At 42.5% G+C, this 23,684-nt stretch overlaps 6 non-coding genes across 6 annotated transcripts; 5 read left to right on the forward strand and 1 right to left on the reverse strand.

The window, feature by feature from the left end:
• The first annotated feature begins 3,109 nt into the window (after positions 1–3,109).
• Positions 3,110–3,191, forward strand: TRNAL-AAG (transfer RNA leucine (anticodon AAG)). Its single transcript has one exon. It is a non-coding gene; the product is annotated as a tRNA-Leu (tRNA).
• Positions 3,192–7,297: 4,106 nt separating this feature from the next.
• Positions 7,298–7,379, forward strand: TRNAL-AAG (transfer RNA leucine (anticodon AAG)). The gene has a single exon. It is a non-coding gene; the product is annotated as a tRNA-Leu (tRNA).
• A 4,106-nt stretch (positions 7,380–11,485) lies between these two features.
• On the forward strand, positions 11,486–11,567 carry TRNAL-AAG (transfer RNA leucine (anticodon AAG)). Its single transcript has one exon. It is a non-coding gene; the product is annotated as a tRNA-Leu (tRNA).
• A 4,106-nt stretch (positions 11,568–15,673) lies between these two features.
• On the forward strand, positions 15,674–15,755 carry TRNAL-AAG (transfer RNA leucine (anticodon AAG)). The gene has a single exon. It is a non-coding gene; the product is annotated as a tRNA-Leu (tRNA).
• Positions 15,756–16,135: 380 nt separating this feature from the next.
• On the reverse strand, positions 16,136–16,217 carry TRNAS-UGA (transfer RNA serine (anticodon UGA)). The gene has a single exon. It is a non-coding gene; the product is annotated as a tRNA-Ser (tRNA).
• Positions 16,218–19,861: 3,644 nt separating this feature from the next.
• On the forward strand, positions 19,862–19,943 carry TRNAL-AAG (transfer RNA leucine (anticodon AAG)). Its single transcript has one exon. It is a non-coding gene; the product is annotated as a tRNA-Leu (tRNA).
• Positions 19,944–23,684: the final 3,741 nt, after the last annotated feature.

The following is a 23,684-nucleotide window of genomic DNA, read 5'->3' on the forward strand; positions in this document are numbered from 1 at the left end:
CCCCAGAATTCAGAGATGTGCAAATAACCACTGCTCCTTCACTCCTTATCTTGTGCCCATTTTGGAAATAGAAAGGTTTTCTTGATACCTTTTTTTCACTCTATATACTTCGGCAAATTAATTGCAGTATACCCGGTATAGAATGAAAACCCACTGCAAGGTGCAGCTCATTTATTTTCTCTGGATACCTAGGGTTCTTGATGAACCTACAAGCCCTATATATCCCCGCAACCAGAAGAGTCCAGCAGGCGTAATGGTATATTGCTTTCAAAAATCTGACATTGCAGAAAAAAGTTACAGAGTAAAACGTAGAGGAAAATGGCTGTTTTTTTCTTCTCAATTTCAATATTTTTTTTTTATTTCAGTTGTTATTTTCTGTAGGAAACACTTGTAAGATCTACACAAGTTACCCATTGCTGAATTCAGAATGTTGTCTTCTTTTCAAAAATGTTTAGGTTACTGGGACCCAGCATTGGTTTCACACCCATTTCTGTCACTGACTGGAAGGAGGCTAAAAGCACACAAAATCGTAAAAATGGGGTATGTCCCAGTAAAATGCCAAAATTGTGTTGAAAAATTGGGTTTTCTGATTCAAGTCTGCCTGTCCCTGAAAGCTGGGAAGCTGGTGATTTTAGCAGTGCAAACCCTTTGTTGATGCCAATTTCAGGGACAAAAACCACAAGCCTTCTTCTCCAGCCCTTTTTTCCATTTTTTTCTTTTTTAAAACAAAATGTTTACCGTATTTTGGCTAATTTCTTGGTCTCCTTCAGGGGAACCCACAAAGTCTGGGTACCTCTAGAATCCCTAGGATGTTGGAAAAAAAGGACGCAAATTTGGCGTGGATAGCTTATGTGGACAAAAATCTATGAGGGCCTAAGCGCGCCCTGCCCCAAATAGCCAAAAAAATGCCTGGCACCTGAGGGGGAAAAGGCTGGCAGCGAAGGGGTTAAAATGCACTATTTTATTCCAATTTCTTCACTTAGCTTCAGATGAACTATTTTTCCCTCCCACCAACTCCTTTCAAAGTGCACCAGCCACCACTGCCTTGGGTGGGACAGATTGTTTTCGATTGCAGTATGGCAGATTGTTTTGGATTGCAGTGTGGTAGTTTGTTTTTGATTGGAGTGCAGCAGATTGCAGTGGGGTAGATTGTTTTGAATTGGAGTAGGGGAGATTGTTTTGAAGTGGAGTGGGGCAGATTGTTTTGGATCGAAGTGGGACAGATTGTTTTGGAGTGGTGCAGATTGTTTTTTATTATAGTGGGGCACATTGGAGTGAGACAGATTTGCTTGGGGTGGGTGGAGAGGATTGGAATAGGATGAGTTAGAATGGATTGGATTCGGGTGAGTGATTTGGACTGGAGTGAGGTGGATTAGTGTGGGTGAAGTGGTCTGGATGGGGTGGATTGTAGTGGGGAAGATTGGAGTGGGATGGATTGAAGTGTACCGCAGGATTATGTGTTAAAGATTAATTTCAGAATTTACACATAATAAAGAAACACTGTTGATTTGCAATATTTTAAACAAGCTAATCGTCATCTTTTGAGAAGAGTGCCCACGAACAAAAGCAAAAGAAAACATGCGTGGAACGTGGGAAAAGACGATTTGGCAAAATAAAAGAAAGTTCGATTTAAATTTAAAACTTAACAGTTTTGGTTGTCCTGCTGGGCATGTTTTTGCCAGTCACAAGCCTTCTGTTTGCAGGGCACTAGAAGGTAAAAGGAAAAAATAGTACCTTGATCAGGTGGGGAGCAGCGGTCAGGCACTGATTAAGCTGAATCAATCAACGCTTGGTCGCTGCTCTACAGAGAGGAACGGAAATGATGCAAGACATGCCTTGATGAATTAGGAAACTGTAAAGAAGAGTGCCACATAAATAAAAAAATGGTGAGAGACATGCGGGCTCCAAGCCCTTTACTGAATACTACAGAGTCTATCAAGCGAGACCCTAAAAAGGTCAGTTAGTTAAAATAAACAAACATTGTTACTTCTAAATATCAATATTCCAAGGACGCCTAGATGGTCGTCAAGCAAAAAGTTCCTAGTGCATGGAGGGGCTTATGGTAGTTCTGAAGAGAGGCAAAGGACTTGGTCAGAGGGTGGCCTTGTTGGTGTGGTAGGGAAGCAATACCTCAAACATTATTACTGGGGTAGGGGAACTTGCAATTCGGAGTAATGAAAATTATCACAAAGCAATCAAGTAATTCCACATCAAAATAACAAGCGTGCGGGCTGACAACCATGCTCTCAGCATCAACGAGCGCAGAGTGAAGTGAATTTTACCATCCTCTGTGCATTTTTATTGCGAGGCTCATTTACATTTGACTTGGCGCGCAGAACGAGTGAGAACCCGGTCAATAGAAACAAAAATCATCTATTTAAAAAGTTTAGTTTCACGTGGGCCTGTTGTCCTTACTTCTTTCAGAATAGCTTTTGAACCTCTGTCCTGTGTGTGTCTGTGACTGTCACGTGAAAGGCAGTCAGAGCATCCAGGTGGGCCCCATGTCACCTGGGGCACCGCCCACCAGTGCTGGAGTTTTAAACAGCACCCGGTTGCATTTTGGGACTTGTGCCTTTTCAATGTGAGCTCAAAGACGGGAGCCTGTGAAATTCTATTGGCTAAAAAATATTAACAGCGGAATGTGAATAGGCCACACAAGACATGACGTCACTGGAAAGCTAAACAGTATGTTGGGGAGACTGGGTGCGGCAATAGGGCTGATGTCATGAATACGTGCAACTCCTCGGTTATTTTTGAATGAACTGCTCATTCATTAGATCCCACCCAAAGAAATGAGCCCACCGGTATGAACACTTGTTTCATTAGAAAATGATGGAGTCACATTGCCTATGTAGAGCAGGTGCTTATACCTTGGTTGGAAGTCATTGCTCGGAGAGTGTTGTCTTTTAAGGTGATTGCACTAGGTCCGAGCAGGTGGGAGAAGACTTGTGCAGTGACTGAGTAAGAGAGATAACCTTCAATTACCACATCACCCTCCCGACATTGTAATCATGTCCATGAAATGGTTTATCAACTCGACTTTCCACACTAAGTGAGGAGACTCAGGTTTACGGTGCTCATGAAGTGCACAGACACACTGAGAGCAACAGGTAGCGTGGCCGAGCGGTCTAAGGCGCTGGATTAAGGCTCCAGTCTCTTTGGAGGCGTGGGTTCAAATCCCACCGCTGCCAGAGATGGATTTTTACAGATCTTAATGACGCATCTCCCTTCTGACCCTTCAATTTGCATAAGCAGTGACTCTACCAATAGGTCCCTAATTTTAAAACTCTTTTACAGTCTCCTTCTAAGTAAACTCCTAAACCGTGGACTCCAAGAAATCGGCTGATTGGCGCTGCTGTTGTTTTGCTTCATTCTGCTTAGATCACCTTCAAATGGAAGGTTTAACAAATCATTTGTTCTCCCCACGCGGTCACCCGCTCTTCTCTCTGCAAAATAAAATCGAACCTCTGTTAAATAAAGATTTAAAGTAAATTATCTATCTTCCCAAATAAAGTTGGTAAATGTGTTCTTCACAGTTATTTTAAAAATCAGGTTTAAAATAAACAACAGAGGTAGTCAGCAGGATTCAAACCCGTGCAGGGAACCCCCAAAGGATTTCAAGCCCATCACCTTAACCACTCGGCCATAACTACCAGCTCTCATTGAGCTCTACCGAAACTTTATATCACAACAAAATTGTGCAAAATGGCCGTGCAGACCTATATATGACTCCATTTAGTAGGATCTCTAACTGTGTGCAAAGGGCACATTGCTATGTTTCTGTCTAAGCTTTGCTTTAGGTCTGAGGTCTTAAGAACCAAAGCAGGCTCCACGCACACTTGCCTGCACAAAAAAACAAGCATTTGCAATGCGAAAGGTCTCACATTTGTGAGAGTTAGAGCTATTGGCGTTGCAAATGACAATGTCTTTTACCTAGGTTTTGGTTTTCTTTGGGAAAATTTGATGTGTCCACGTTGTGTTTTGGGGCACTTCCTGTCGCGGGCGCTAGGCCTACCCACACAAGTGAGGTAAAAAATGTTATCGGGAGACTTGGGGAAACATAGAATAGCAAAACAAGAGTTACTGCCCCTTGTCTTTATCTACATTTTTTCCTTCCAAATATAAGACAGTGTGTAAAAAAGACGTCTATTTGAGAAATGCCCTTTAATTTGCATGCTAGTGTGGGCACCCCAGAATTCAGAGATGTGCAAATAACCACTGCTCCTTCACTCCTTATCTTGTGCCCATTTTGGAAATAGAAAGGTTTTCTTGATACCTTTTTTTCACTCTATATACTTCGGCAAATTAATTGCAGTATACCCGGTATAGAATGAAAACCCACTGCAAGGTGCAGCTCATTTATTTTCTCTGGATACCTAGGGTTCTTGATGAACCTACAAGCCCTATATATCCCCGCAACCAGAAGAGTCCAGCAGGCGTAATGGTATATTGCTTTCAAAAATCTGACATTGCAGAAAAAAGTTACAGAGTAAAACGTAGAGGAAAATGGCTGTTTTTTTCTTCTCAATTTCAATATTTTTTTTTTATTTCAGTTGTTATTTTCTGTAGGAAACACTTGTAAGATCTACACAAGTTACCCATTGCTGAATTCAGAATGTTGTCTTCTTTTCAAAAATGTTTAGGTTACTGGGACCCAGCATTGGTTTCACACCCATTTCTGTCACTGACTGGAAGGAGGCTAAAAGCACACAAAATCGTAAAAATGGGGTATGTCCCAGTAAAATGCCAAAATTGTGTTGAAAAATTGGGTTTTCTGATTCAAGTCTGCCTGTCCCTGAAAGCTGGGAAGCTGGTGATTTTAGCAGTGCAAACCCTTTGTTGATGCCAATTTCAGGGACAAAAACCACAAGCCTTCTTCTCCAGCCCTTTTTTCCATTTTTTTCTTTTTTAAAACAAAATGTTTACCGTATTTTGGCTAATTTCTTGGTCTCCTTCAGGGGAACCCACAAAGTCTGGGTACCTCTAGAATCCCTAGGATGTTGGAAAAAAAGGACGCAAATTTGGCGTGGATAGCTTATGTGGACAAAAATCTATGAGGGCCTAAGCGCGCCCTGCCCCAAATAGCCAAAAAAATGCCTGGCACCTGAGGGGGAAAAGGCTGGCAGCGAAGGGGTTAAAATGCACTATTTTATTCCAATTTCTTCACTTAGCTTCAGATGAACTATTTTTCCCTCCCACCAACTCCTTTCAAAGTGCACCAGCCACCACTGCCTTGGGTGGGACAGATTGTTTTCGATTGCAGTATGGCAGATTGTTTTGGATTGCAGTGTGGTAGTTTGTTTTTGATTGGAGTGCAGCAGATTGCAGTGGGGTAGATTGTTTTGAATTGGAGTAGGGGAGATTGTTTTGAAGTGGAGTGGGGCAGATTGTTTTGGATCGAAGTGGGACAGATTGTTTTGGAGTGGTGCAGATTGTTTTTTATTATAGTGGGGCACATTGGAGTGAGACAGATTTGCTTGGGGTGGGTGGAGAGGATTGGAATAGGATGAGTTAGAATGGATTGGATTCGGGTGAGTGATTTGGACTGGAGTGAGGTGGATTAGTGTGGGTGAAGTGGTCTGGATGGGGTGGATTGTAGTGGGGAAGATTGGAGTGGGATGGATTGAAGTGTACCGCAGGATTATGTGTTAAAGATTAATTTCAGAATTTACACATAATAAAGAAACACTGTTGATTTGCAATATTTTAAACGAGCTAATCGTCATCTTTTGAGAAGAGTGCCCACGAACAAAAGCAAAAGAAAACATGCGTGGAACGTGGGAAAAGACGATTTGGCAAAATAAAAGAAAGTTCGATTTAAATTTAAAACTTAACAGTTTTGGTTGTCCTGCTGGGCATGTTTTTGCCAGTCACAAGCCTTCTGTTTGCAGGGCACTAGAAGGTAAAAGGAAAAAATAGTACCTTGATCAGGTGGGGAGCAGCGGTCAGGCACTGATTAAGCTGAATCAATCAACGCTTGGTCGCTGCTCTACAGAGAGGAACGGAAATGATGCAAGACATGCCTTGATGAATTAGGAAACTGTAAAGAAGAGTGCCACATAAATAAAAAAATGGTGAGAGACATGCGGGCTCCAAGCCCTTTACTGAATACTACAGAGTCTATCAAGCGAGACCCTAAAAAGGTCAGTTAGTTAAAATAAACAAACATTGTTACTTCTAAATATCAATATTCCAAGGACGCCTAGATGGTCGTCAAGCAAAAAGTTCCTAGTGCATGGAGGGGCTTATGGTAGTTCTGAAGAGAGGCAAAGGACTTGGTCAGAGGGTGGCCTTGTTGGTGTGGTAGGGAAGCAATACCTCAAACATTATTACTGGGGTAGGGGAACTTGCAATTCGGAGTAATGAAAATTATCACAAAGCAATCAAGTAATTCCACATCAAAATAACAAGCGTGCGGGCTGACAACCATGCTCTCAGCATCAACGAGCGCAGAGTGAAGTGAATTTTACCATCCTCTGTGCATTTTTATTGCGAGGCTCATTTACATTTGACTTGGCGCGCAGAACGAGTGAGAACCCGGTCAATAGAAACAAAAATCATCTATTTAAAAAGTTTAGTTTCACGTGGGCCTGTTGTCCTTACTTCTTTCAGAATAGCTTTTGAACCTCTGTCCTGTGTGTGTCTGTGACTGTCACGTGAAAGGCAGTCAGAGCATCCAGGTGGGCCCCATGTCACCTGGGGCACCGCCCACCAGTGCTGGAGTTTTAAACAGCACCCGGTTGCATTTTGGGACTTGTGCCTTTTCAATGTGAGCTCAAAGACGGGAGCCTGTGAAATTCTATTGGCTAAAAAATATTAACAGCGGAATGTGAATAGGCCACACAAGACATGACGTCACTGGAAAGCTAAACAGTATGTTGGGGAGACTGGGTGCGGCAATAGGGCTGATGTCATGAATACGTGCAACTCCTCGGTTATTTTTGAATGAACTGCTCATTCATTAGATCCCACCCAAAGAAATGAGCCCACCGGTATGAACACTTGTTTCATTAGAAAATGATGGAGTCACATTGCCTATGTAGAGCAGGTGCTTATACCTTGGTTGGAAGTCATTGCTCGGAGAGTGTTGTCTTTTAAGGTGATTGCACTAGGTCCGAGCAGGTGGGAGAAGACTTGTGCAGTGACTGAGTAAGAGAGATAACCTTCAATTACCACATCACCCTCCCGACATTGTAATCATGTCCATGAAATGGTTTATCAACTCGACTTTCCACACTAAGTGAGGAGACTCAGGGTTACGGTGCTCATGAAGTGCACAGACACACTGAGAGCAACAGGTAGCGTGGCCGAGCGGTCTAAGGCGCTGGATTAAGGCTCCAGTCTCTTTGGAGGCGTGGGTTCAAATCCCACCGCTGCCAGAGATGGATTTTTACAGATCTTAATGACGCATCTCCCTTCTGACCCTTCAATTTGCATAAGCAGTGACTCTACCAATAGGTCCCTAATTTTAAAACTCTTTTACAGTCTCCTTCTAAGTAAACTCCTAAACCGTGGACTCCAAGAAATCGGCTGATTGGCGCTGCTGTTGTTTTGCTTCATTCTGCTTAGATCACCTTCAAATGGAAGGTTTAACAAATCATTTGTTCTCCCCACGCGGTCACCCGCTCTTCTCTCTGCAAAATAAAATCGAACCTCTGTTAAATAAAGATTTAAAGTAAATTATCTATCTTCCCAAATAAAGTTGGTAAATGTGTTCTTCACAGTTATTTTAAAAATCAGGTTTAAAATAAACAACAGAGGTAGTCAGCAGGATTCAAACCCGTGCAGGGAACCCCCAAAGGATTTCAAGCCCATCACCTTAACCACTCGGCCATAACTACCAGCTCTCATTGAGCTCTACCGAAACTTTATATCACAACAAAATTGTGCAAAATGGCCGTGCAGACCTATATATGACTCCATTTAGTAGGATCTCTAACTGTGTGCAAAGGGCACATTGCTATGTTTCTGTCTAAGCTTTGCTTTAGGTCTGAGGTCTTAAGAACCAAAGCAGGCTCCACGCACACTTGCCTGCACAAAAAAACAAGCATTTGCAATGCGAAAGGTCTCACATTTGTGAGAGTTAGAGCTATTGGCGTTGCAAATGACAATGTCTTTTACCTAGGTTTTGGTTTTCTTTGGGAAAATTTGATGTGTCCACGTTGTGTTTTGGGGCACTTCCTGTCGCGGGCGCTAGGCCTACCCACACAAGTGAGGTAAAAAATGTTATCGGGAGACTTGGGGAAACATAGAATAGCAAAACAAGAGTTACTGCCCCTTGTCTTTATCTACATTTTTTCCTTCCAAATATAAGACAGTGTGTAAAAAAGACGTCTATTTGAGAAATGCCCTTTAATTTGCATGCTAGTGTGGGCACCCCAGAATTCAGAGATGTGCAAATAACCACTGCTCCTTCACTCCTTATCTTGTGCCCATTTTGGAAATAGAAAGGTTTTCTTGATACCTTTTTTTCACTCTATATACTTCGGCAAATTAATTGCAGTATACCCGGTATAGAATGAAAACCCACTGCAAGGTGCAGCTCATTTATTTTCTCTGGATACCTAGGGTTCTTGATGAACCTACAAGCCCTATATATCCCCGCAACCAGAAGAGTCCAGCAGGCGTAATGGTATATTGCTTTCAAAAATCTGACATTGCAGAAAAAAGTTACAGAGTAAAACGTAGAGGAAAATGGCTGTTTTTTTCTTCTCAATTTCAATATTTTTTTTTTATTTCAGTTGTTATTTTCTGTAGGAAACACTTGTAAGATCTACACAAGTTACCCATTGCTGAATTCAGAATGTTGTCTTCTTTTCAAAAATGTTTAGGTTACTGGGACCCAGCATTGGTTTCACACCCATTTCTGTCACTGACTGGAAGGAGGCTAAAAGCACACAAAATCGTAAAAATGGGGTATGTCCCAGTAAAATGCCAAAATTGTGTTGAAAAATTGGGTTTTCTGATTCAAGTCTGCCTGTCCCTGAAAGCTGGGAAGCTGGTGATTTTAGCAGTGCAAACCCTTTGTTGATGCCAATTTCAGGGACAAAAACCACAAGCCTTCTTCTCCAGCCCTTTTTTCCATTTTTTTCTTTTTTAAAACAAAATGTTTACCGTATTTTGGCTAATTTCTTGGTCTCCTTCAGGGGAACCCACAAAGTCTGGGTACCTCTAGAATCCCTAGGATGTTGGAAAAAAAGGACGCAAATTTGGCGTGGATAGCTTATGTGGACAAAAATCTATGAGGGCCTAAGCGCGCCCTGCCCCAAATAGCCAAAAAAATGCCTGGCACCTGAGGGGGAAAAGGCTGGCAGCGAAGGGGTTAAAATGCACTATTTTATTCCAATTTCTTCACTTAGCTTCAGATGAACTATTTTTCCCTCCCACCAACTCCTTTCAAAGTGCACCAGCCACCACTGCCTTGGGTGGGACAGATTGTTTTCGATTGCAGTATGGCAGATTGTTTTGGATTGCAGTGTGGTAGTTTGTTTTTGATTGGAGTGCAGCAGATTGCAGTGGGGTAGATTGTTTTGAATTGGAGTAGGGGAGATTGTTTTGAAGTGGAGTGGGGCAGATTGTTTTGGATCGAAGTGGGACAGATTGTTTTGGAGTGGTGCAGATTGTTTTTTATTATAGTGGGGCACATTGGAGTGAGACAGATTTGCTTGGGGTGGGTGGAGAGGATTGGAATAGGATGAGTTAGAATGGATTGGATTCGGGTGAGTGATTTGGACTGGAGTGAGGTGGATTAGTGTGGGTGAAGTGGTCTGGATGGGGTGGATTGTAGTGGGGAAGATTGGAGTGGGATGGATTGAAGTGTACCGCAGGATTATGTGTTAAAGATTAATTTCAGAATTTACACATAATAAAGAAACACTGTTGATTTGCAATATTTTAAACGAGCTAATCGTCATCTTTTGAGAAGAGTGCCCACGAACAAAAGCAAAAGAAAACATGCGTGGAACGTGGGAAAAGACGATTTGGCAAAATAAAAGAAAGTTCGATTTAAATTTAAAACTTAACAGTTTTGGTTGTCCTGCTGGGCATGTTTTTGCCAGTCACAAGCCTTCTGTTTGCAGGGCACTAGAAGGTAAAAGGAAAAAATAGTACCTTGATCAGGTGGGGAGCAGCGGTCAGGCACTGATTAAGCTGAATCAATCAACGCTTGGTCGCTGCTCTACAGAGAGGAACGGAAATGATGCAAGACATGCCTTGATGAATTAGGAAACTGTAAAGAAGAGTGCCACATAAATAAAAAAATGGTGAGAGACATGCGGGCTCCAAGCCCTTTACTGAATACTACAGAGTCTATCAAGCGAGACCCTAAAAAGGTCAGTTAGTTAAAATAAACAAACATTGTTACTTCTAAATATCAATATTCCAAGGACGCCTAGATGGTCGTCAAGCAAAAAGTTCCTAGTGCATGGAGGGGCTTATGGTAGTTCTGAAGAGAGGCAAAGGACTTGGTCAGAGGGTGGCCTTGTTGGTGTGGTAGGGAAGCAATACCTCAAACATTATTACTGGGGTAGGGGAACTTGCAATTCGGAGTAATGAAAATTATCACAAAGCAATCAAGTAATTCCACATCAAAATAACAAGCGTGCGGGCTGACAACCATGCTCTCAGCATCAACGAGCGCAGAGTGAAGTGAATTTTACCATCCTCTGTGCATTTTTATTGCGAGGCTCATTTACATTTGACTTGGCGCGCAGAACGAGTGAGAACCCGGTCAATAGAAACAAAAATCATCTATTTAAAAAGTTTAGTTTCACGTGGGCCTGTTGTCCTTACTTCTTTCAGAATAGCTTTTGAACCTCTGTCCTGTGTGTGTCTGTGACTGTCACGTGAAAGGCAGTCAGAGCATCCAGGTGGGCCCCATGTCACCTGGGGCACCGCCCACCAGTGCTGGAGTTTTAAACAGCACCCGGTTGCATTTTGGGACTTGTGCCTTTTCAATGTGAGCTCAAAGACGGGAGCCTGTGAAATTCTATTGGCTAAAAAATATTAACAGCGGAATGTGAATAGGCCACACAAGACATGACGTCACTGGAAAGCTAAACAGTATGTTGGGGAGACTGGGTGCGGCAATAGGGCTGATGTCATGAATACGTGCAACTCCTCGGTTATTTTTGAATGAACTGCTCATTCATTAGATCCCACCCAAAGAAATGAGCCCACCGGTATGAACACTTGTTTCATTAGAAAATGATGGAGTCACATTGCCTATGTAGAGCAGGTGCTTATACCTTGGTTGGAAGTCATTGCTCGGAGAGTGTTGTCTTTTAAGGTGATTGCACTAGGTCCGAGCAGGTGGGAGAAGACTTGTGCAGTGACTGAGTAAGAGAGATAACCTTCAATTACCACATCACCCTCCCGACATTGTAATCATGTCCATGAAATGGTTTATCAACTCGACTTTCCACACTAAGTGAGGAGACTCAGGGTTACGGTGCTCATGAAGTGCACAGACACACTGAGAGCAACAGGTAGCGTGGCCGAGCGGTCTAAGGCGCTGGATTAAGGCTCCAGTCTCTTTGGAGGCGTGGGTTCAAATCCCACCGCTGCCAGAGATGGATTTTTACAGATCTTAATGACGCATCTCCCTTCTGACCCTTCAATTTGCATAAGCAGTGACTCTACCAATAGGTCCCTAATTTTAAAACTCTTTTACAGTCTCCTTCTAAGTAAACTCCTAAACCGTGGACTCCAAGAAATCGGCTGATTGGCGCTGCTGTTGTTTTGCTTCATTCTGCTTAGATCACCTTCAAATGGAAGGTTTAACAAATCATTTGTTCTCCCCACGCGGTCACCCGCTCTTCTCTCTGCAAAATAAAATCGAACCTCTGTTAAATAAAGATTTAAAGTAAATTATCTATCTTCCCAAATAAAGTTGGTAAATGTGTTCTTCACAGTTATTTTAAAAATCAGGTTTAAAATAAACAACAGAGGTAGTCAGCAGGATTCAAACCCGTGCAGGGAACCCCCAAAGGATTTCAAGCCCATCACCTTAACCACTCGGCCATAACTACCAGCTCTCATTGAGCTCTACCGAAACTTTATATCACAACAAAATTGTGCAAAATGGCCGTGCAGACCTATATATGACTCCATTTAGTAGGATCTCTAACTGTGTGCAAAGGGCACATTGCTATGTTTCTGTCTAAGCTTTGCTTTAGGTCTGAGGTCTTAAGAACCAAAGCAGGCTCCACGCACACTTGCCTGCACAAAAAAACAAGCATTTGCAATGCGAAAGGTCTCACATTTGTGAGAGTTAGAGCTATTGGCGTTGCAAATGACAATGTCTTTTACCTAGGTTTTGGTTTTCTTTGGGAAAATTTGATGTGTCCACGTTGTGTTTTGGGGCACTTCCTGTCGCGGGCGCTAGGCCTACCCACACAAGTGAGGTAAAAAATGTTATCGGGAGACTTGGGGAAACATAGAATAGCAAAACAAGAGTTACTGCCCCTTGTCTTTATCTACATTTTTTCCTTCCAAATATAAGACAGTGTGTAAAAAAGACGTCTATTTGAGAAATGCCCTTTAATTTGCATGCTAGTGTGGGCACCCCAGAATTCAGAGATGTGCAAATAACCACTGCTCCTTCACTCCTTATCTTGTGCCCATTTTGGAAATAGAAAGGTTTTCTTGATACCTTTTTTTCACTCTATATACTTCGGCAAATTAATTGCAGTATACCCGGTATAGAATGAAAACCCACTGCAAGGTGCAGCTCATTTATTTTCTCTGGATACCTAGGGTTCTTGATGAACCTACAAGCCCTATATATCCCCGCAACCAGAAGAGTCCAGCAGGCGTAATGGTATATTGCTTTCAAAAATCTGACATTGCAGAAAAAAGTTACAGAGTAAAACGTAGAGGAAAATGGCTGTTTTTTTCTTCTCAATTTCAATATTTTTTTTTTATTTCAGTTGTTATTTTCTGTAGGAAACACTTGTAAGATCTACACAAGTTACCCATTGCTGAATTCAGAATGTTGTCTTCTTTTCAAAAATGTTTAGGTTACTGGGACCCAGCATTGGTTTCACACCCATTTCTGTCACTGACTGGAAGGAGGCTAAAAGCACACAAAATCGTAAAAATGGGGTATGTCCCAGTAAAATGCCAAAATTGTGTTGAAAAATTGGGTTTTCTGATTCAAGTCTGCCTGTCCCTGAAAGCTGGGAAGCTGGTGATTTTAGCAGTGCAAACCCTTTGTTGATGCCAATTTCAGGGACAAAAACCACAAGCCTTCTTCTCCAGCCCTTTTTTCCATTTTTTTCTTTTTTAAAACAAAATGTTTACCGTATTTTGGCTAATTTCTTGGTCTCCTTCAGGGGAACCCACAAAGTCTGGGTACCTCTAGAATCCCTAGGATGTTGGAAAAAAAGGACGCAAATTTGGCGTGGATAGCTTATGTGGACAAAAATCTATGAGGGCCTAAGCGCGCCCTGCCCCAAATAGCCAAAAAAATGCCTGGCACCTGAGGGGGAAAAGGCTGGCAGCGAAGGGGTTAAAATGCACTATTTTATTCCAATTTCTTCACTTAGCTTCAGATGAACTATTTTTCCCTCCCACCAACTCCTTTCAAAGTGCACCAGCCACCACTGCCTTGGGTGGGACAGATTGTTTTCGATTGCAGTATGGCAGATTGTTTTGGATTGCAGTGTGGTAGTTTGTTTTTGATTGGAGTGCAGCAGATTGCAGTGGGGTAGATTGTTTTGAATTGGAGTAGGGGAGATTGTTTTGAAGTGGAGTGGGGCAGATTGTTTTGGATCGAAGTGGGACAGATTGTTTTGGAGTGGTGCAGATTGTTTTTTATTATAGTGGGGCACATTGGAGTGAGACAGATTTGCTTGGGGTGGGTGGAGAGGATTGGAATAGGATGAGTTAGAATGGATTGGATTCGGGTGAGTGATTTGGACTGGAGTGAGGTGGATTAGTGTGGGTGAAGTGGTCTGGATGGGGTGGATTGTAGTGGGGAAGATTGGAGTGGGATGGATTGAAGTGTACCGCAGGATTATGTGTTAAAGATTAATTTCAGAATTTACACATAATAAAGAAACACTGTTGATTTGCAATATTTTAAACGAGCTAATCGTCATCTTTTGAGAAGAGTGCCCACGAACAAAAGCAAAAGAAAACATGCGTGGAACGTGGGAAAAGACGATTTGGCAAAATAAAAGAAAGTTCGATTTAAATTTAAAACTTAACAGTTTTGGTTGTCCTGCTGGGCATGTTTTTGCCAGTCACAAGCCTTCTGTTTGCAGGGCACTAGAAGGTAAAAGGAAAAAATAGTACCTTGATCAGGTGGGGAGCAGCGGTCAGGCACTGATTAAGCTGAATCAATCAACGCTTGGTCGCTGCTCTACAGAGAGGAACGGAAATGATGCAAGACATGCCTTGATGAATTAGGAAACTGTAAAGAAGAGTGCCACATAAATAAAAAAATGGTGAGAGACATGCGGGCTCCAAGCCCTTTACTGAATACTACAGAGTCTATCAAGCGAGACCCTAAAAAGGTCAGTTAGTTAAAATAAACAAACATTGTTACTTCTAAATATCAATATTCCAAGGACGCCTAGATGGTCGTCAAGCAAAAAGTTCCTAGTGCATGGAGGGGCTTATGGTAGTTCTGAAGAGAGGCAAAGGACTTGGTCAGAGGGTGGCCTTGTTGGTGTGGTAGGGAAGCAATACCTCAAACATTATTACTGGGGTAGGGGAACTTGCAATTCGGAGTAATGAAAATTATCACAAAGCAATCAAGTAATTCCACATCAAAATAACAAGCGTGCGGGCTGACAACCATGCTCTCAGCATCAACGAGCGCAGAGTGAAGTGAATTTTACCATCCTCTGTGCATTTTTATTGCGAGGCTCATTTACATTTGACTTGGCGCGCAGAACGAGTGAGAACCCGGTCAATAGAAACAAAAATCATCTATTTAAAAAGTTTAGTTTCACGTGGGCCTGTTGTCCTTACTTCTTTCAGAATAGCTTTTGAACCTCTGTCCTGTGTGTGTCTGTGACTGTCACGTGAAAGGCAGTCAGAGCATCCAGGTGGGCCCCATGTCACCTGGGGCACCGCCCACCAGTGCTGGAGTTTTAAACAGCACCCGGTTGCATTTTGGGACTTGTGCCTTTTCAATGTGAGCTCAAAGACGGGAGCCTGTGAAATTCTATTGGCTAAAAAATATTAACAGCGGAATGTGAATAGGCCACACAAGACATGACGTCACTGGAAAGCTAAACAGTATGTTGGGGAGACTGGGTGCGGCAATAGGGCTGATGTCATGAATACGTGCAACTCCTCGGTTATTTTTGAATGAACTGCTCATTCATTAGATCCCACCCAAAGAAATGAGCCCACCGGTATGAACACTTGTTTCATTAGAAAATGATGGAGTCACATTGCCTATGTAGAGCAGGTGCTTATACCTTGGTTGGAAGTCATTGCTCGGAGAGTGTTGTCTTTTAAGGTGATTGCACTAGGTCCGAGCAGGTGGGAGAAGACTTGTGCAGTGACTGAGTAAGAGAGATAACCTTCAATTACCACATCACCCTCCCGACATTGTAATCATGTCCATGAAATGGTTTATCAACTCGACTTTCCACACTAAGTGAGGAGACTCAGGGTTACGGTGCTCATGAAGTGCACAGACACACTGAGAGCAACAGGTAGCGTGGCCGAGCGGTCTAAGGCGCTGGATTAAGGCTCCAGTCTCTTTGGAGGCGTGGGTTCAAATCCCACCGCTGCCAGAGATGGATTTTTACAGATCTTAATGACGCATCTCCCTTCTGACCCTTCAATTTGCATAAGCAGTGACTCTACCAATAGGTCCCTAATTGTAAAACTCTTTTACAGTCTCCTTCTAAGTAAACTCCTAAACCGTGGACTCCAAGAAATCGGCTGATTGGCGCTGCTGTTGTTTTGCTTCATTCTGCTTAGATCATCTTCAAATGGAAGGTTTAACAAATCATTTGTTCTCCCCACGCGGTCACCCGCTCTTCTCTCTGCAAAATAAAATCGAACCTCTGTTAAATAAAGATTTAAAGTAAATTATCTATCTTCCCAAATAAAGTTGGTAAATGTGTTCTTCACAGTTATTTTAAAAATCAGGTTTAAAATAAACAACAGAGGTAGTCAGCAGGATTCAAACCCGTGCAGGGAACCCCCAAAGGATTTCAAGTCCATCACCTTAACCACTCGGCCATAACTACCAGCTCTCATTGAGCTCTACCGAAACTTTATATCACAACAAAATTGTGCAAAATGGCCGTGCAGACCTATATATGACTCCATTTAGTAGGATCTCTAACTGTGTGCAAAGGGCACATTGCTATGTTTCTGTCTAAGCTTTGCTTTAGGTCTGAGGTCTTAAGAACCAAAGCAGGCTCCACGCACACTTGCCTGCACAAAAAAACAAGCATTTGCAATGCGAAAGGTCTCACATTTGTGAGAGTTAGAGCTATTGGCGTTGCAAATGACAATGTCTTTTACCTAGGTTTTGGTTTTCTTTGGGAAAATTTGATGTGTCCACGTTGTGTTTTGGGGCACTTCCTGTCGCGGGCGCTAGGCCTACCCACACAAGTGAGGTAAAAAATGTTATCGGGAGACTTGGGGAAACATAGAATAGCAAAACAAGAGTTACTGCCCCTTGTCTTTATCTACATTTTTTCCTTCCAAATATAAGACAGTGTGTAAAAAAGACGTCTATTTGAGAAATGCCCTTTAATTCGCATGCTAGTGTGGGCACCCCAGAATTCAGAGATGTGCAAATAACCACTGCTCCTTCACTCCTTATCTTGTGCCCATTTTGGAAATAGAAAGGTTTTCTTGATACCTTTTTTTCACTCTATATACTTCGGCAAATTAATTGCAGTATACCCGGTATAGAATGAAAACCCACTGCAAGGTGCAGCTCATTTATTTTCTCTGGATACCTAGGGTTCTTGATGAACCTACAAGCCCTATATATCCCCGCAACCAGAAGAGTCCAGCAGGCGTAATGGTATATTGCTTTCAAAAATCTGACATTGCAGAAAAAAGTTACAGAGTAAAACGTAGAGGAAAATGGCTGTTTTTTTCTTCTCAATTTCAATATTTTTTTTTTATTTCAGTTGTTATTTTCTGTAGGAAACACTTGTAAGATCTACACAAGTTACCCATTGCTGAATTCAGAATGTTGTCTTCTTTTCAAAAATGTTTAGGTTACTGGGACCCAGCATTGGTTTCACACCCATTTCTGTCACTGACTGGAAGGAGGCTAAAAGCACACAAAATCGTAAAAATGGGGTATGTCCCAGTAAAATGCCAAAATTGTGTTGAAAAATTGGGTTTTCTGATTCAAGTCTGCCTGTCCCTGAAAGCTGGGAAGCTGGTGATTTTAGCAGTGCAAACCCTTTGTTGATGCCAATTTCAGGGACAAAAACCACAAGCCTTCTTCTCCAGCCCTTTTTTCCATTTTTTTCTTTTTTAAAACAAAATGTTTACCGTATTTTGGCTAATTTCTTGGTCTCCTTCAGGGGAACCCACAAAGTCTGGGTACCTCTAGAATCCCTAGGATGTTGGAAAAAAAGGACGCAAATTTGGCGTGGATAGCTTATGTGGACAAAAATCTATGAGGGCCTAAGCGCGCCCTGCCCCAAATAGCCAAAAAAATGCCTGGCACCTGAGGGGGAAAAGGCTGGCAGCGAAGGGGTTAAAATGCACTATTTTATTCCAATTTCTTCACTTAGCTTCAGATGAACTATTTTTCCCTCCCACCAACTCCTTTCAAAGTGCACCAGCCACCACTGCCTTGGGTGGGACAGATTGTTTTCGATTGCAGTATGGCAGATTGTTTTGGATTGCAGTGTGGTAGTTTGTTTTTGATTGGAGTGCAGCAGATTGCAGTGGGGTAGATTGTTTTGAATTGGAGTAGGGGAGATTGTTTTGAAGTGGAGTGGGGCAGATTGTTTTGGATCGAAGTGGGACAGATTGTTTTGGAGTGGTGCAGATTGTTTTTTATTATAGTGGGGCACATTGGAGTGAGACAGATTTGCTTGGGGTGGGTGGAGAGGATTGGAATAGGATGAGTTAGAATGGATTGGATTCGGGTGAGTGATTTGGACTGGAGTGAGGTGGATTAGTGTGGGTGAAGTGGTCTGGATGGGGTGGATTGTAGTGGGGAAGATTGGAGTGGGATGGATTGAAGTGTACCGCAGGATTATGTGTTAAAGATTAATTTCAGAATTTACACATAATAAAGAAACACTGTTGATTTGCAATATTTTAAACGAGCTAATCGTCATCTTTTGAGAAGAGTGCCCACGAACAAAAGCAAAAGAAAACATGCGTGGAACGTGGGAAAAGACGATTTGGCAAAATAAAAGAAAGTTCGATTTAAATTTAAAACTTAACAGTTTTGGTTGTCCTGCTGGGCATGTTTTTGCCAGTCACAAGCCTTCTGTTTGCAGGGCACTAGAAGGTAAAAGGAAAAAATAGTACCTTGATCAGGTGGGGAGCAGCGGTCAGGCACTGATTAAGCTGAATCAATCAACGCTTGGTCGCTGCTCTACAGAGAGGAACGGAAATGATGCAAGACATGCCTTGATGAATTAGGAAACTGTAAAGAAGAGTGCCACATAAATAAAAAAATGGTGAGAGACATGCGGGCTCCAAGCCCTTTACTGAATACTACAGAGTCTATCAAGCGAGACCCTAAAAAGGTCAGTTAGTTAAAATAAACAAACATTGTTACTTCTAAATATCAATATTCCAAGGACGCCTAGATGGTCGTCAAGCAAAAAGTTCCTAGTGCATGGAGGGGCTTATGGTAGTTCTGAAGAGAGGCAAAGGACTTGGTCAGAGGGTGGCCTTGTTGGTGTGGTAGGGAAGCAATACCTCAAACATTATTACTGGGGTAGGGGAACTTGCAATTCGGAGTAATGAAAATTATCACAAAGCAATCAAGTAATTCCACATCAAAATAACAAGCGTGCGGGCTGACAACCATGCTCTCAGCATCAACGAGCGCAGAGTGAAGTGAATTTTACCATCCTCTGTGCATTTTTATTGCGAGGCTCATTTACTTTTGACTTGGCGCGCAGAACGAGTGAGAACCCGGTCAATAGAAACAAAAATCATCTATTTAAAAAGTTTAGTTTCACGTGGGCCTGTTGTCCTTACTTCTTTCAGAATAGCTTTTGAACCTCTGTCCTGTGTGTGTCTGTGACTGTCACGTGAAAGGCAGTCAGAGCATCCAGGTGGGCCCCATGTCACCTGGGGCACCGCCCACCAGTGCTGGAGTTTTAAACAGCACCCGGTTGCATTTTGGGACTTGTGCCTTTTCAATGTGAGCTCAAAGACGGGAGCCTGTGAAATTCTATTGGCTAAAAAATATTAACAGCGGAATGTGAATAGGCCACACAAGACATGACGTCACTGGAAAGCTAAACAGTATGTTGGGGAGACTGGGTGCGGCAATAGGGCTGATGTCATGAATACGTGCAACTCCTCGGTTATTTTTGAATGAACTGCTCATTCATTAGATCCCACCCAAAGAAATGAGCCCACCAGTATGAACACTTGTTTCATTAGAAAATGATGGAGTCACATTGCCTATGTAGAGCAGGTGCTTATACCTTGGTTGGAAGTCATTGCTCGGAGAGTGTTGTCTTTTAAGGTGATTGCACTAGGTCCGAGCAGGTGGGAGAAGACTTGTGCAGTGACTGAGTAAGAGAGATAACCTTCAATTACCACATCACCCTCCCGACATTGTAATCATGTCCATGAAATGGTTTATCAACTCGACTTTCCACACTAAGTGAGGAGACTCAGGGTTACGGTGCTCATGAAGTGCACAGACACACTGAGAGCAACAGGTAGCGTGGCCGAGCGGTCTAAGGCGCTGGATTAAGGCTCCAGTCTCTTTGGAGGCGTGGGTTCAAATCCCACCGCTGCCAGAGATGGATTTTTACAGATCTTAATGACGCATCTCCCTTCTGACCCTTCAATTTGCATAAGCAGTGACTCTACCAATAGGTCCCTAATTTTAAAACTCTTTTACAGTCTCCTTCTAAGTAAACTCCTAAACCGTGGACTCCAAGAAATCGGCTGATTGGCGCTGCTGTTGTTTTGCTTCATTCTGCTTAGATCACCTTCAAATGGAAGGTTTAACAAATCATTTGTTCTCCCCACGCGGTCACCCGCTCTTCTCTCTGCAAAATAAAATCGAACCTCTGTTAAATAAAGATTTAAAGTAAATTATCTATCTTCCCAAATAAAGTTGGTAAATGTGTTCTTCACAGTTATTTTAAAAATCAGGTTTAAAATAAACAACAGAGGTAGTCAGCAGGATTCAAACCCGTGCAGGGAACCCCCAAAGGATTTCAAGCCCATCACCTTAACCACTCGGCCATAACTACCAGCTCTCATTGAGCTCTACCGAAACTTTATATCACAACAAAATTGTGCAAAATGGCCGTGCAGACCTATATATGACTCCATTTAGTAGGATCTCTAACTGTGTGCAAAGGGCACATTGCTATGTTTCTGTCTAAGCTTTGCTTTAGGTCTGAGGTCTTAAGAACCAAAGCAGGCTCCACGCACACTTGCCTGCACAAAAAAACAAGCATTTGCAATGCGAAAGGTCTCACATTTGTGAGAGTTAGAGCTATTGGCGTTGCAAATGACAATGTCTTTTACCTAGGTTTTGGTTTTCTTTGGGAAAATTTGATGTGTCCACGTTGTGTTTTGGGGCACTTCCTGTCGCGGGCGCTAGGCCTACCCACACAAGTGAGGTAAAAAATGTTATCGGGAGACTTGGGGAAACATAGAATAGCAAAACAAGAGTTACTGCCCCTTGTCTTTATCTACATTTTTTCCTTCCAAATATAAGACAGTGTGTAAAAAAGACGTCTATTTGAGAAATGCCCTTTAATTTGCATGCTAGTGTGGGCACCCCAGAATTCAGAGATGTGCAAATAACCACTGCTCCTTCACTCCTTATCTTGTGCCCATTTTGGAAATAGAAAGGTTTTCTTGATACCTTTTTTTCACTCTATATACTTCGGCAAATTAATTGCAGTATACCCGGTATAGAATGAAAACCCACTGCAAGGTGCAGCTCATTTATTTTCTCTGGATACCTAGGGTTCTTGATGAACCTACAAGCCCTATATATCCCCGCAACCAGAAGAGTCCAGCAGGCGTAATGGTATATTGCTTTCAAAAATCTGACATTGCAGAAAAAAGTTACAGAGTAAAACGTAGAGGAAAATGGCTGTTTTTTTCTTCTCAATTTCAATATTTTTTTTTTATTTCAGTTGTTATTTTCTGTAGGAAACACTTGTAAGATCTACACAAGTTACCCATTGCTGAATTCAGAATGTTGTCTTCTTTTCAAAAATGTTTAGGTTACTGGGACCCAGCATTGGTTTCACACCCATTTCTGTCACTGACTGGAAGGAGGCTAAAAGCACACAAAATCGTAAAAATGGGGTATGTCCCAGTAAAATGCCAAAATTGTGTTGAAAAATTGGGTTTTCTGATTCAAGTCTGCCTGTCCCTGAAAGCTGGGAAGCTGGTGATTTTAGCAGTGCAAACCCTTTGTTGATGCCAATTTCAGGGACAAAAACCACAAGCCTTCTTCTCCAGCCCTTTTTTCCATTTTTTTCTTTTTTAAAACAAAATGTTTACCGTATTTTGGCTAATTTCTTGGTCTCCTTCAGGGGAACCCACAAAGTCTGGGTACCTCTAGAATCCCTAGGATGTTGGAAAAAAAGGACGCAAATTTGGCGTGGATAGCTTATGTGGACAAAAATCTATGAGGGCCTAAGCGCGCCCTGCCCCAAATAGCCAAAAAAATGCCTGGCACCTGAGGGGGAAAAGGCTGGCAGCGAAGGGGTTAAAATGCACTATTTTATTCCAATTTCTTCACTTAGCTTCAGATGAACTATTTTTCCCTCCCACCAACTCCTTTCAAAGTGCACCAGCCACCACTGCCTTGGGTGGGACAGATTGTTTTCGATTGCAGTATGGCAGATTGTTTTGGATTGCAGTGTGGTAGTTTGTTTTTGATTGGAGTGCAGCAGATTGCAGTGGGGTAGATTGTTTTGAATTGGAGTAGGGGAGATTGTTTTGAAGTGGAGTCGGGCAGATTGGAGTGGGGCAGATTGTTTTGGATCGAAGTGGGACAGATTGTTTTGGAGTGGTGCAGATTGTTTTTTATTATAGTGGGGCACATTGGAGTGAGACAGATTTGCTTGGGGTGGGTGGAGAGGATTGGAGTAGGATGAGTTAGAGTGGATTGGATTCGGGTGAGTGATTTGGACTGGAGTGAGGTGGATTAGTGTGGGTGAAGTGGTCTGGATGGGGTGGATTGTAGTGGGGAAGATTGGAGTGGGGTGGATTGAAGTGTACCGCAGGATTATGTGTTAAAGATTAATTTCAGAATTTACACATAATAAAGAAACACTGTTGATTTGCAATATTTTAAACGAGCTAATCGTCATCTTTTGAGAAGAGTGCCCACGAACAAAAGCAAAAGAAAACATGCGTGGAACGTGGGAAAAGACGATTTGGCAAAATAAAAGAAAGTTCGATTTAAATTTAAAACTTAACAGTTTTGGTTGTCCTGCTGGGCATGTTTTTGCCAGTCACAAGCCTTCTGTTTGCAGGGCACTAGAAGGTAAAAGGAAAAAATAGTACCTTGATCAGGTGGGGAGCAGCGGTCAGGCACTGATTAAGCTGAATCAATCAACGCTTGGTCGCTGCTCTACAGAGAGGAACGGAAATGATGCAAGACATGCCTTGATGAATTAGGAAACTGTAAAGAAGAGTGCCACATAAATAAAAAAATGGTGAGAGACATGCGGGCTCCAAGCCCTTTACTGAATACTACAGAGTCTATCAAGCGAGACCCTAAAAAGGTCAGTTAGTTAAAATAAACAAACATTGTTACTTCTAAAAATCAATATTCCAAGGACGCCTAGATGGTCGTCAAGCAAAAAGTTCCTAGTGCATGGAGGGGCTTATGGTAGTTCTGAAGAGAGGCAAAGGACTTGGTCAGAGGGTGGCCTTGTTGGTGTGGTAGGGAAGCAATACCTCAAACATTATTACTGGGGTAGGGGAACTTGCAATTCGGAGTAATGAAAATTATCACAAAGCAATCAAGTAATTCCACATCAAAATAACAAGCGTGCGGGCTGACAACCATGCTCTCAGCATCAACGAGCGCAGAGTGAAGTGAATTTTACCATCCTCTGTGCATTTTTATTGCGAGGCTCATTTACATTTGACTTGGCGCGCAGAACGAGTGAGAACCAGGTCAATAGAAACAAAAATCATCTATTTAAAAAGTTTAGTTTCACGTGGGCCTGTTGTCCTTACTTCTTTCAGAATAGCTTTTGAACCTCTGTCCTGTGTGTGTCTGTGACTGTCACGTGAAAGGCAGTCAGGGCATCCAGGTGGACCCCATGTCACCTGGAGCACCGCCCACCAGTGCTGGAGTTTTAAACAGCACCCGGTTGCATTTTGGGACTTGTGCCTTTTCAATGTGAGCTCAAAGACGGGAGCCTGTGAAATTCTATTGGCTAAAAAATATTAACAGCGGAATGTGAATAGGCCACACAAGACATGACGTCACTGGAAAGCTAAACAGTATGTTGGGGAGACTGGGTGCGGCAATAGGGCTGATGTCATGA

Source organism: Pleurodeles waltl, chromosome 12, assembly GCF_031143425.1.
Source record: "Pleurodeles waltl isolate 20211129_DDA chromosome 12, aPleWal1.hap1.20221129, whole genome shotgun sequence".
Taxonomy (NCBI): Eukaryota; Metazoa; Chordata; class Amphibia; order Caudata; family Salamandridae; genus Pleurodeles; species Pleurodeles waltl.